Genomic DNA, 15,113 nt, shown 5'->3' on the forward strand with positions numbered 1-15,113 from the left:
TTCATCTGCAGTTCGATTTCTGAGAATTTTGGCTTCTGCTATAGATCGATTTCTGTGAATTTTGGCTTTATCTAGAAATCGATTTCTTTGATATCGTCTTCCAAGTATGCCCATTCCAAGATTATATATTTATAGGGCTTTACTACTACCTGTAATTTATCACAGCTTTGATGTATTTAATAAGGATGACAAGTATAATTCTACTTCCAAGTCTCCAATACAAGGAAAGAATAGAGACGAATTGCAAACTTTTAATAATAATTTGGAAATTTTGGATCTTATAAGGAGTGATGAACTAAATAAGAATGTTGAATGTCCAAATGATGGAAACTTTGTAATAGTAATGAATGCCTACATGAGACAAATGAGCATAGTTCGGAAGGTGAAAATAGTTAGGATCTGATGGAAGTGGTACAACCAATTGCTCAGCCACCTGTTGCTGATGTAGAATATATTCAAGCAATCAACTTGGAATTTAATCATAGACAAAAAATAGTAGAGGAAAAATTCCAGTAAGAAGAAAAAGCAGAGGAAGCAGAAAATGGGAAAAGAAGAAGAGAAGACGAAGAGAAGAAGTAAAGACAAAACATTTTTAAGCTAATCCTTCGTTGTTTGCAATTCTAGCATTTCCCACTAGGGAATTTCCAGACTAAATTGAATATACACAGAACATTCATATTTGGAATTCTGGTGTCATGTTTCTTCTATTTTTTGTTGATATATTTCTTGAACCTTTTATCGTTTGTTGGCCATATATGACACCCCCTCTTGGAGAAAGATTTGAACCAGCGAGCAGCTGGACTAGCTCTTTATTCGTGCGTTTGGAAAATACATGAATTATATTAGGGATTAGTTTGCATTTAAATCTAATTCATATGTTAGACTAAATTTATGTTCTGTAAAGCGTATAAAAGGCTAGTGATTGTAGTCATTTTCTACAAGTTATTTTTTGGGGTGTTAAGAAATAAAATGAGTGTTATTTAGAATGTTATCTTCTCCTTTTCTAGAAGATAATATTTTTTTTTGGTGATGCAAGAATCATTAGGTACATCGTGATACTCTGCTATGTTGATATTTTCGTAGCATACTTATCTTCCACTTTCAAGCTTTCTTTGTACTTGCATAATTGCTTTTACATTGCTGCTCAATTTTTCATATCCTTTATCATTCTCAGAAGTTGTTGCAGGCACTTGTCTCAATTATAAAGAACCACTCATATGAATATAAAATTTTTTCATTAATTTATCTCTTTATCAATTAATTTTGCTTTGACTATTTTATAAAGAGCAAGTATTTAAAAAGAAAAATTGGAAAACTCATGTGATAGGCACAGCAGAAAGTGAAAATGTTCATAGAGCTAAAGAAAGTAATGAGGAATTGGATGATGAAATAGACGATTCTGAAGGTAGGGTGTTTATTTTACTAATAGTTAGTTTTCTTACTTTTTGAAGTTCATTTACATGTTCGGCTTTTATTATTGGTTTCACAAGTATAGATGTAGGACACTTTCCAAGGACTCTCGACGATCATCCTACTCGAGGAGCATGTAAACAAATTAAGACATCTCGTATAGTTCGTACAACTTGAGAGAAAATTCGAGTTTTATACAATTCAGTAAGTAGACGAGCATCATACTAGTTCACGTACAATCATCGTACTGGTGAATCGATCGAAGAAGTACAATCATCGTACCAGTTCACGTCCTTTCTCATGCATAGTGGAGAAGATGGTTGAGGTAGCGAATGTAAATGGTATGCCCTAGGTCCAATCAATCTTAGATATAAATACTCTTAATATATAATTAATGCAGTTTAATGGAAGATCTATTATTTAATTAATATACAGTTAAATTAAATAATAGAGTCCGTAGACTCAAATCTTTGTAATTTGTTAATCATAAGGAGTTGTGATTGTGAGATACAAATTACATATGATTGAATCTTACATCATCCGTGATCATATGTAATAACGAAATACAGATATCGTTATTATGAATATACCATCACGTGTGGCATTTCTTACTTGTGAAGTAAGCAACTGATCTCACAAGCTAAAATGTAGTGACACTTAATTGAATACGTGGATGTTTTGTTGTAGAACAAAACATTGGAGACCCGCCTAGAGATTTCACATGGATAATTGTCTGAGTGTCAGTGGTTAATCTCTAACGTTCGGTAGTGAGATTGGTTCTTTGACTTGAGATCATCATAGTACCTTATATGAGAATAGTCATGCTTTGACGGTGTTGGATGTTGCTCCATCAAGGGCCGCTAATACGGTATCATTTGGGTATGTCAAGAATCGTATGAAAGTTTTAAATGACCAATAGAGGATTTATCACTTTTAAATAGTAAGAGACTATGATCCGCGTTTCATTCAATTAAGTTGATAGCGAAATCCTTGGCCAAGGTATACTCAGAAGTTGAAAAGGAGTTTTCGATTTATCTTGACTTAATAGTGGAGTGAAATATATGATCGATAATCGAGATTGACACATTCCATATCTTGTAATTGATCGAATTATATTGATGAAGAGATTATAGTTTTACGGTAAATGAACGAGTTTGGTTTTGTCATACCACGTGACATTTTCCGTCACATGTATTGTCCAGGACACATTGCTAGATATCAATCTGGGATGACGAGTGTGAATTTGTGATAAATTAAAAGGGTGTTCTAATTTATCAATTTTGATTATATCAAAATAATATATTTTGATTATATCAAAATAATATTTCACATCATTAGGCATCGTGATCGGGAACCTGATAGGTTGTACAAAAAAGAGAACGGGAAGATTGCAATTTATCAATTAATTAATTTAACAATTGTTGGATAAATTAATTAATTGGGTTGGTTATTTATAGGTCTGAATTAATTAATTGGATTAATTAATTGACGGACCGAATTTAATTAAATGGATTAATTAAATATTGGATCGGGTCAGACCAAACCCGCTTGAGCTTATATAAATAACTTATTAGTGCTTACAATTTTTTAGAGAATTCATTATTTTTGTTAGCACAAACAGAAAACCGTAAGCAATTTTGTTCTCTGTGTGGATTATCATTGGAGGCTGAAAAATTGGACAGCTGTGGGTAACAGATCGAAGTTGCTGGAAGAAAAAGAATGGCAAAAGGTTTGCATAATTTTTCAAAAGTACATCTTTTATCACAATTTCTATCTAAACACAAAGATGAATCCTGACGGGAATCAAAGTATGTTTTAATTTTTCGCTGAGCACGATAAGTAAATTCCCAACAATGCTATCAGAGCCACGTTTGTGTTTCGTAGGAATTGATATACATGATGATGAAATAAAAAGTTGATTTACTTATGTTTTCTTGAATCTAGCAATTAATGAAATTTGTTTTTCATTTTTTTGTTTGAAATCTGATCTGAATAAAAAAAAAAAAAATGGGGACGTGGGAACAGGGACTGCCACGTGTTGGGCGGTCGTGAGCATGGCACCGCTAGTTGCCTGTATATAAGGGGTAGGCGCTATCGCCGTTGCCACCCGCAGAGACGACTGTCGCCATTGCAGGTTAACGCAGCAGCGCACGGCATTGTTACTATTCATTGTAGCAGTACAGCCCACTGCTTGGCGGTGGTAAGTGATTGGCAACGCTGATCGGTGCCCACTAAAAACACAGAGAGAAAAAATGGGGCAAAGAGAAAGAGAAAACAAAATTCTAGGATTTTCAAACCGAGAGAGGGTGTTTGGGACGGGGGCCTCTTGTGAAATTTTCGAAGTTGGAGCCCCTATCTGCAATTATAAAAATAGGGTCACTTTTGCAATTTTAAATAGAGGGCCTGTCGTGCAGCTAAACTAATTGAAGGACTGCTTTTTAATTTTTAACTGGGGGTCAAATTGCAATTTCAAAAGGTATTTTGAATTTGATTTTTAAAATGTTTTTAAATTTGATTTTCAAATGGATTTGACCAAAAAAATTTAAATTTGACCCTTTTAAAATTTCATTTAAAATAGATGATTTTTATATTTTTGTTAAAATTAGATTTTAACTTAAATATTATTTTTGAACCCAGATTGAATTTTATTTTATTTAGGAATGTTGTCTTAGATTAAAATATTAATTCAATTTGAATTAGGGTTGGACTCGAATTTAATACTTAAATTAAAATTTGATTTTAATTAATTATTCACTCGAACATACTCTAGGAATTAGAATTAGATTCTAATTTGACGTTTAATTAAAATTTGATTTAATTAAATTGTCTTGCCCTAAATTTTTTCTTAAAATTAGTGTTGGACTCTAATATGTTGTTTAATTAAAATTTGATTTTAATTAAATTTCTTTGCCCTAAAATATTTCTTGGAATTAGAGTTGAACTCTAATTTGGTATTTAATTAAAATATGATTTTAATTAAATATATTCGCCCTAAAATCTTGAAATTAGAGTTGGACTCTAATTTTGCTATTTAATTAAAATTTGATTTTAATTAAATTTAACCGCCCTAAAATTTGAAAATAGAGTTGGACTCTAATTTGATATTTAATTGAAATGTGATTTTAATTAAATAATCCCGTCATATAATTGTGGAATTAGAGTTGGACTTTGATTCGGTATTTAATTAAAATTTAATTTTAATTAAATGTGCTGCTGATTAAATAATTGATTAATATGATTAATTAATTATTTAATTGTTCCAATCCATTTTGTCTAAAAGAGTTTAGACGATCTTAATTGCTAGAAACTTGAAATATGTTTACATATAATATTATATAGACATACATTTAAGTGAGAAATACATTATTAGTGGATGATTGTGGACTCGACCATGCGGATGTGTGAGCCTGCGAGCCCTTTATCATTGTTATTATTTTGGGCCTGCGAGTCTAATTTCATTTAGACATGCGTGCCAACTAGTATAGAATACAAGTTGCAGCTAGATTAATTGAAGAAACAACAAGATGAGGAAACCATGAAGATGGTGTGTTGATACTAATCAATGCGATACCCCCAAGAAATTGACCAACTAGTATTCTTTATGGCTCGGGAAGACTAGATAGTAAAAATTCATAATCATCCACACTATTACATTATATTATATAATGTTTATATAATGTTGTATGGAGATACAATTGATAATAATATCTACCCAAATGTTTTATTAAAGCTTGTTGAGTACACTCAAAGTCTTAATTTAACAGATGGGATCCCAGCCCATTAGGAGTCAAGTATGGACTTCATAAATTTATGCGAGAGGGATCTAAATTTCACATAAATTTTAGTTAAACAGTGGGAGTATAATTAATTTAATAAAAGTCCTTGTTAAATTAATTGATGCATTTTATATATTATTGTTTTCTTTTTGTCATTTACATTTATATTGAATATTGAGTAACCATATGTTTTGAGTTGCATACTGGATGCTAACAACTAAACTAAAATTTCTTGATTAGCACTGCAACTTGAGAATTGTTCTCAGGCATGAGAAAATTGGTTAAGTCCTTGAGTAGTCATTTCCAGAGACATCTACTGATAACTTGATTAAGGAAGAGGCGGCTACTGTAATAAACACAGTGATAATGATAGTACTACACATACGTGATGCTTGCAACTATGTCATCTGAGTTACGAAAGCTACTTGAGCGTATAGATGCTAACGCATGATTTTTCATTTCAAAGAGTTGTATGATAATAATCATGTATGAAAGGATATGAGACTTCCAAGCAACTATACCGATGCAAAATGACAGAGTAATCTTCAGTCGATACTTAGACACTGAAGATTATTGACGTTGAGAATTGTCTTAATGAGGTTCAGTCATGAACTACGAACTAAGTATTGACTTAACTTTGCAATCTCTGTCAGAGAGTTATTCATACTAATTATTAATTATAATATTAATAAGCTCGAATGCACACACATTAAGTTGTTGAACATGCTTAACACTATTGAGCCCAATATCAAAGTTAGTAGTGGGCAAGCCATTGATCCCTCTAAGAATATTAAGAGGAAGTTTAAAGGAGCTTTGGAAAAGCATCCAACATGGCTTAGACGGTCAAAGCAAAGGATAAATACCAAATCTAATGACCCTTGTATTCATTATAGAATGAAAGGTCATTAGAAGATATTGCATGGATTATGTCTACTTCACGAGCTTCTTAAGTATTTGATACTAGATGTAGATCTCATATTTATACAAATATGGAAAAATTAAGTAGAAGTAGATCACCACGAAAGGGAGAAGTTGACCTACACGTTGTAGATGAGCAAAGGTTGCTACATTGCCTATAGGAGCATACTTCTTGCTGTTGCCTTTTGACTTAGTATTGGAATTAGAGAAATGTTGCTTTGTACTCACCATAGCTAGAACATTAAAATGAATTTCATGTTAAGACACGAACTATTTTAATTTCAAGGACAATTTTTGTTCCTGTTTATCTTGATTAAGATCTTAATAGTTATGGTAAGCTACAAAAATAACATTTATATTCTAAACACTAAGCATTCTATAATGAGTATAGAAGTTAAGAGGCATAAAAGTGATAATCTAATTATTACCTAAATCTCGCATGTCAAATTTTTTCACATAGATGAAATGCAATATTACATAGAGATGTGTATGTGGAGTAAATTGATTTTGAATTATTTGATAAGTGCATATCATGCCTATTAGACACAATGACCAAATCTCCTTATATTTGAATGGGAGAAATATCTGCATAAATATTTGCATAATATATAGTGATGTATGTGGACATATGCCAATTAATGTCAGATGAGGTTTCTCTTATGTCATCAATTATCATATATACTAGATGAATTCAAGCATGAAATTCTTGAATGGTTCAAAGGATTCAAGCTAGAAGTAGAGAAACAAATATGTAAAGATACCCACACGTTAAGATCCAATCGAAGTGAGAGTATCTTAAAGATAGATTATCTAAGAGAGAATGAGATTCTCTTGCAGTGGACTCCTCCATAAACACTGCAGCATAATGGTTATCTAAAAGGAGAAATCATTAACTATTAGATATAGTGTGATTAATAACAAACCATGCAAATCTCCCAAAATTATTTTTTGGGGTCATGCACTGATTGCAGTGTGTTACACACTAAATCATTCCACATCTAAGTTAGTTAACACAATTTCATACGAGCTATGGAAAGGCAATAGTCTCAATTTATCACATATAAAAGTTTGGGAATGTGACGCTCATTTGAAGCACATTGAATTGGATAAGCTTGAGACTAAATCTGATAAACACATATTCGTGGGATATCCAAAACATATATTTGGATATCAATTTTATTAACCCCTTGAGAAGAAAGTCTTTGTCTCACAATACATCGTCCTCTTAGAGAAAATGCTTATTCTAGGAGAGGACAGTAGAAGCAAAATAGAAATTGAAAGAGTTCAAGATTCCACAGATATAGTTAACCAGGTAGATAAATCCGAGTTTAATCCCATATCTGATGTGGGACATACTTTTGATAAGAAAATAGAAACTCCTGAGGATATGACAACTCCATATAAATCTAGTACGAATCCACGATTACTAATCATGTATTTTTAATCAAGGATGGTGAACATACTACTTACACAGAAGTAGAGTCAAGTGTTGACTCAAATAGATGGCATGAGGCCATGGAATTCGAAATGAACTCAATGTATGAAAACAAGGTTTGGACCTTGGTTGACCCTCCTGATGGAATAAAACCCATATGTTTTTGTAAATAGTTTATAAGGAAAATGTCGATATAGATGGGAATATTCATACATACAAAGCGAGGCTAGTGGCAAAGGTTAAGTGTTTACTCTTAAGCGATATGTTGGAAAAGTTCCAAACGTGAAACAATCATTGGTTCAATAATAGAAACCTAATACATGATTGCTTTATAAATAGCAAAAAGTTGCAATGTGGATCAAGATGTTTATTAATGAACTTGGAGTAGTTCCTAATATTGTTGATCACATGCCATTGTATTGTGATAACAATAGAGTCATCGCGCAATCAAAGGAACTAAGGTCTCATCAATGATCCAAACATGTATTGAAGCGATATAACCTCATTAGAAAGATAATACATAGAAATGACGTGAAGAGAAGAACGAATTCCCATAATTAATTGTAGATCTATTGACAAAGAGTTGTCGCAGTATAAATATGATCGTCATGTAGACTCTTATGATATTGGATACATAAGTGATTGGTTCTAGTTCAAGTAGGAGTTTGTAAGTGTTATGCCCTAGGTCCAATCAACCTTGGACGTAAATACCCTAATATATAATTAATGTAGTTTAATGACAGATCTATTATTTAATTAATATACAATTAAATTAAATAATAGAGTCCGTAGATTCAAATCTTCATAATTTTTTACTCACAAGTTGTGATTGTGAGACAAATAACATATGATTGAATCTTAAATTGTCTGTGGACACATGTAATAATGAGATAATCTTAAATTGTCCGTGGTCACATGTAATAATGAGATACAAATATCGTTATTACGGATAGACCATCACGTGTGACATTTCTTACTTGTGAAGTAAGTAGCCGATCTCACGAGCTAAAGTGTAGTGACACTTAAATGAACATGTGGATGTTTTGTTGTAGAACAAAACATTGGAGACTAGCCTAGAGATTTCACATGGATAACTGTCTAAGTGTCAGTGGTTAATCTCTAACGTTCGGTAGTAAGATTAGTCCTTTGACTTAAGGTCGTCATAGTACCTTCTATGAGAACAGTTATGCTTTGATGGTATTGGATGTTGCTCTGTCAAGGGCCGCTAATACGGCATCGTTCGGGTATGTCAAGAATCATATGAAGGTTTTGAATGACCAATAAATGATTCGTCACTCTTAGATAGTAAGAGATTATGATCCGCTTTTTATTCAATTAAGTCGATAGCGAAATTCTTGGACAATGTGTACTTAGAAGTCGAAAAGGAGTTTTCGATTTATATTAACTTAATAGTAGAGTAAAAGATATGATCGATAATGGATATTCACACACTTCCATATTTCTTAATTGATCAGATCATATTGACAAAGGAATTATAGTTTCACGGTAAACGAACGGTTTAGTTTTGTCATACCACGTGACAACGGTAAACATGGAGCAAAATATGCAAAACAAACTAAAGGTTGTTGAGCAACAATTCAATTCTACATTACAGTCTTGACTTCATTCTATGCACCAACTATGTGGTAAAGATCTTGGCTTCATTGTACCACCATTTATACCATTGTCAATAGAGAATAATAGTAATGAGAAAGATGATGCTATTGAGGATGAAGAGAATAACTTGGTGAGAATCAGTGCATGTCTAATTCACGAGAATGAAGAGTCGTATTTTTTATTTGCATAACAATAGATATATAGCATGTTTGCTTTGCTTATTTTAACTTTAGATGTAATCATACTTGGTGAATGTTATTTATTCATGTTTTGATGAAATATTTTGGATTCAATATTGATTGACATTACGTTTTAGTTGATTTATTATGATTTTTGAATCTTTATATTATTTTGAATGAGGTTAAAAAAATTAGTATAATATAAATAAAAATTAAAAAATATAGAAATAGTTTAATTTCTCCTGACAAATTCTTTTTTAATAGCCTACAAATATCCTTTTCCCACTAAAAATTATTTGCAGAAAAACAGGGTTCAACCCACAAAATAATTTGTTATACGTTATCACAAACTTTTAATTGTAGGGAAAGATAAACATATATTGGCCCACAAATAAAATTTTCACACAAAATATTATTTGTGGGGACACATGATTTAGCCCACAAGATAATTTGTAGGGACAATCGAAATCACTTCGTGTGTAGAAGTAACTTTAGTAGATGAATTACTTTGCCGGAGGAAAACTTATGCGGTGAATTGTATTCGTCTCCAAGGGGTTCGTAGGGAAAAATCTTAGCCCACACATTTTAAAAATTTGTCGTCTTGCACCTATCCCCTCGATGTTAGCCCCACAAACGTGCCTACAAACCTTTTTCATCTGCAAAGGTATTTTCCCACAATTAAGAGCCTTTACCCACAAATAAAATTTGTAGGGAAAACATAAAATTCTTGTATTGCCCCTTGTTTGTGTAGAAAGTAGGGTTTCTATGGACTTCAAAACGGGCCAAAAACGCGCCCTAGACAACCCTGTGTAGTGCCTAAGCACCGCAAACAATTCACATGTAGTGCCTAAGTGCTGATGGCAATGCCTAGGCGCTGCCTTTCTAGTTCAATACTTCGTTTTTCACATCTCATAGCGCTTGGGCGCTATGAATGCAGCGCCTAGGCGCTACCTTTTGGCTCCAAATTCTTTATTTTTTGCTTATTCGTCCACTTTAGTTCCTTTTTTTGCACCGCCTTTCCTAATCTTCAAAACAACATTAACAAACACATCAGAAACATTCTATACTAGTAAGATTTAGTAAATAATCAAGTTAAAATTGTGTAAAACTTGTGAGTAAAACAAACTCATCAAAAGGATTTAATTAAATTTGTTAATTAAATACTGGACTTGCTAGGAGACGGGCCAAGCCCATTTGGACTTATATAAATAAGCAGCTAAGGTTTAGAAATTGCAGAGATTTTTCAATCTTGCTAGCACAAGAAAATAAAACTATGATTCTCTCTCAATCTCGCTCTCTGTGGGGAATTATTGAAGGCTGGACAATTGGACAGCTGTGTGTGACAGATCAAGGTTGTTGAAATAATAGAAATGCAAAGGAGTTTGCACAATTCAACGAAGATATAATTTCTCTTACAATTTCTATCTAAACACAAAACAGATCCTTGGGGGGAATTGAAATTTGTTTTTTTCCCCTTCCATTGTCTATATCACTACATCATATCAACTCATCTATAGCCTGCGAAAAATGCTATTGATTATATTCTATAGCATTTTTCGATAATCAATAGCATTTTTCGAAATGCTATTGTATGCGGTGTTATTCAAAGTCGTACCTCTATTATAACATTTTTTTAATGCTATTATAAAGTCCTATAAAAAATTTTTAAATAGCATTCTTTTATTGTCATGGTTTTAACAATTATAGCATTCTTTTGGTGCAATATTTTTTATATGATAGCATTTTTTTTGTTAAAATTTTGGCTTTAATAACATTCTTTAATCGTTATGATACATCTTCAATAGCATTCGTTTTTCATATTATTTTTTTCTTTTTTTAAATATTTATAGCTTTTATTGTAATGTATACATACTCAATAGCATTATTTTTTGGAATAAAAATATAAACAATGATCAAGGCAATAGTAAATTCCAAAACATGCATCAATATTGTCTTGTAGAAATACACAAGTGTAGTTGTTCAATAGAAAAATATAATTATGTTATATACTAATAGCAATACATATTTTAAAAGGAAATAAAAAATTAAATTAGAATTATCTCATTCTAGATCTTCAAAAGAAAGTTTCTTGAATTCTTGCAACTTGTCCGGAGTAGACATCCATCAAACCAATGATGGATTTAAATCTGAAAATTAATAAAGTGAAACACTCGTTAAATTGTAAAAATAATGTAAACTGAAAAAAAGTCGAAACTCTAATTAGTGACGGAAATTGATATGGACAAAATCAATGCTACCATAATGTTGGATTAGAATACAAGTGCCTGTGTCACTCCCCAGACCAATAAACGCCAAAGTTATCGGACCAAATCACAAAAGCCAAATGGAAAATCAACATACCTGAAAAACAAGACGGGACTAGAGCCAAATTGACAACCCAAGGAGCATGAAACCAACATATTACGATTGTCTGGTTACAACCTGGGAAGAGTGATGGAAGAAACCAAACCATACTTGTCGTTGGAAACTATGCTGACAGGAAGTAAAAGCTCTCGAATATCCTTAAAGATGAAAAACTCAATTATGTGCACTTCAATAGTGCTTAATATTCTATCAAACAAGCTTAATTACCAGTTCAATCATTTTAATTTGTCCATCAAATGTACCAATCACCGTGATCAACCTATCAAACCCTGTAAAACAGCATTTGCATAACTTAGTATGACAAAACAACTCAACCGGGCGACAGAAATACTATTACTAATCTTAGATAACAACTTACGATGTTGCTAGTGGTGGAGCTTCAAACACTTGCCCACATCATCATGTGGAAGGGGAGCAATATAAACCAAGTCCAAAATTCCCCCATTGCAATTGGCAAATGAAATTTTAAATGTTTGAATTGATTGTTGTGAAGATTTTATGCTGTACAATCATCTAAAACCATAACAGTAGAGCTTTTGAGTTAGGTTGTTGCCCTAGAGGTCAATCCACCAACCTGATCAAACTTTGACACTAAGAAAACGTGAACTAAATGCAAGCTAAATTAATTTCGTCAAAATCATTTGCTGGTAATGGTATTGACTAGTTCTTGAAATACTATTATTGCCAAAAGTGCACCAAAACATAATCTGAATTACTATATTAAAGATATGTTTGGCAGGTTGGAATCAACAGGATTAAGTACGAAAAAGAAGTTGAAATTTTGTATGTTGTTCCAGAATGACTAGTTTATTTAAAATGTATGATTTTCATTATTCACAAAGATATAAGGAAATCTAACCTCCACTATATTGGATGATAAAGACGTGAAAGAAAGGCAACTTCTGACTTGAATTGTTGTTCAAGTAAAGTTCTAGATTCCTCATTATGAGTTGGAATTCTCACCATTTTTACAGCAACTACTCTCTGCTTATGAATTCCTCTGTAAATTCTACTATGTGCACCAGAAGCAAATTTATTGCCTATAAATAACTGAGAAAGATCAGCCGTCCATTCCTCTTTATGTTCAGATGCTTCCCAAGTCTCAACATTCTTAAAATCCAATATCATTGACCAAGATTCCAAACTGTCAGATCTCTTCCTCTCCATATTATCTGCATCATTGCTTAACTAAGTTCTTGAAGTAGAAAGAATTGATAAAGATTTGCTCTTTGACTTGCGCAGTCGAAACGGATTGAAACACGAGGTCGCCATTGAATATATAAACAAATCTTGTATAGTGACTATAGTCACGCTAGGTTTTAATAATTACCTGCAAAATCAAACACCCCTATCAATAAGAAACCAGAAGATTTTAAAATACTTCATAATTTCTTTTGTCTCAAAATAAATATTTTTCAAAGTGCAAGAATAATCATGTAAAAAAATAAAATTAATCCCATAAATGACACTATTACAAGATCAAGTCACACTGCAAAAACACACATAATAGAGGGGAAAATATGTTGAGAAAAGCAATAAAGCACAGATGTGTAGAGGGTCCTCTGTTGTGACGATCCAATTTAAAAATCCAAAAAAAAAAGAGAAAAAAATACCTTATTAATGAACTGAAGGAGAAACAATCTCCAGATTCTCCACTGATTCAAATCATCGATGCTGACATTTTTTTCCTAAATTTCACATGGAATTTGCAGAACATATAGAAGAATATAATCGACAGAAATAGATGGAAATCTTGGGGATGAACCTTGATGAAATCGACAGAGAATGGATGGAAATCTTGGGGATGGAATTATGGAAATATTGGGGATGAATCTGCGGTGAAATCAACAGGAAGAGATGAAAAAAATAGGAATGAATCGGCCAGAAGAGAGGTGGAGACGTGATTCAATGAGAGAGAAAATAGGTTAGACAACGTGTAGTGGTGGCTCGGCTCAGCCCTTCATCTCACGAGCTCGGCTTGCGCTCGTGTCGAACTGAGCTTGTGGCTCGTTTTCAACGAGTCAAGCTCATGGCTTGTCCGAGCTCATGGGTCGAGCCGAACTTGGGCTCGTGGGCTGGTCCTTTTTTTTAAGAGTTTTACAAATAAATGAAATAATAGAAAACACTTTTAAAAAAAATAAAAAGTGTTAAAAAATACAAATAATTTAACGAAAATAATTATTTATTTATTTATATCATATTGTAATACTTTTTATAAAGTATAAAATATTTATATAATGAAGACGAATTATTTTTTGAATTACATTTACAAAAAATATATATTTTTGATTTCTTTTTAAAGTAGAAAAAATATAAACTCTCCTCCTTTATCTGGACTTGGGACCGATTACATCAATTTTAAGTAAGCCGAGTCAAAAATTGTACACAAACAATTTGTTATTACGTGTACAATTTTTTAAAGAAAATTAAATTTAACGGTTAAGAAATAAATAAATTTTGATTAATATAATTAAATCAAATATTACTTACCTGACGACATGCAATTTTAGCGTATTTATCTTGTAGTCGAAAATGAGCGCCCTACCAATCCTTCATGCACATTAATGCTTCCAAAATATCTTCTTTCAGTCAGCTTCTGACATCGATCAAAACCTTTTTACCTGCACTAAAAGCAGACTCCGAAGCAATAGTGCTAACTAGAGGTGTCAGTAGATCCTTCGCAATTGCAGAAATAATTGGCCAATGTCTTTCATACTTTTGCTAGAATTCAATTACTTCTTCTGAACATTTTTTTAATTATTCTGTCTGTTGGCATATTATGATTGAAGTAATCAATTAATTCGACAGGCATCGCATTTTGAGTTTCGACTGATGTTTGATGAGATGCAAATGTAGTCGCCATGACACTAGATGAACACATTACAGTTGCATCATATCTAAATGTATTAATGCCTTGAAATAAAGTCATTATTTCGGCATCATCTTCTTCAATTTTAACAAAAGGAGTAGGCGCAGAGGGTATCCGACTAACATTCGCACCCATTCTTTCCGCATATAAATCATGCATTCCAAATAATGTTTGCTTTAAATTCTTATAGGTGATAGGTGTATCAAGTATTAAAGTTTTATTGATTTGATCAATTACGTATTTAGTTCTCAAAATATGATATCGGGGGTCCATTGCGCATACTAAAGGAAATAACATAAGTAGTTCTTCCCAATATTTTTTAAACTTTAATTCCATAGCAATTATAATTTCACTAAAAGCAGGATCATTTTTATATTTATGGAATGTTCTTACAATTATATAAAGGCGTTCAAACACCATACAGCTTGTGGGATAATAAATGCCGAATAAAATCTTTGTGGTCTCATAAAAAGATGTCAAAAATCGTTTAACTTTCAAAACTAAAATCCAATCGGATTTATTTA

At 32.2% G+C, this 15,113-nt stretch overlaps 1 long non-coding RNA gene across 2 annotated transcripts; it reads right to left on the reverse strand.

Annotated features, from left to right (window-relative positions):
* Positions 1-11,530: 11,530 nt before the first annotated feature.
* Positions 11,531-13,651, reverse strand: LOC111369498. 2 transcript variants are annotated; one of them, XR_002698148.1, is made up of 3 exons: positions 13,334-13,651; positions 11,928-13,050; positions 11,531-11,857 (listed from the first exon to the last, which is right to left on the reverse strand). It is a non-coding gene; the product is annotated as an uncharacterized LOC111369498 (long non-coding RNA). The 2 variants fall into 2 exon arrangements; XR_002698147.1 differs by having other exon boundaries at positions 11,531-13,050.
* Between the last annotated feature and the right edge of the window lie 1,462 nt (positions 13,652-15,113).

Source organism: Olea europaea, chromosome 20, assembly GCF_002742605.1.
Source record: "Olea europaea var. sylvestris chromosome 20, O_europaea_v1, whole genome shotgun sequence".
In the NCBI taxonomy this organism is placed as follows: Eukaryota; Viridiplantae; Streptophyta; class Magnoliopsida; order Lamiales; family Oleaceae; genus Olea; species Olea europaea.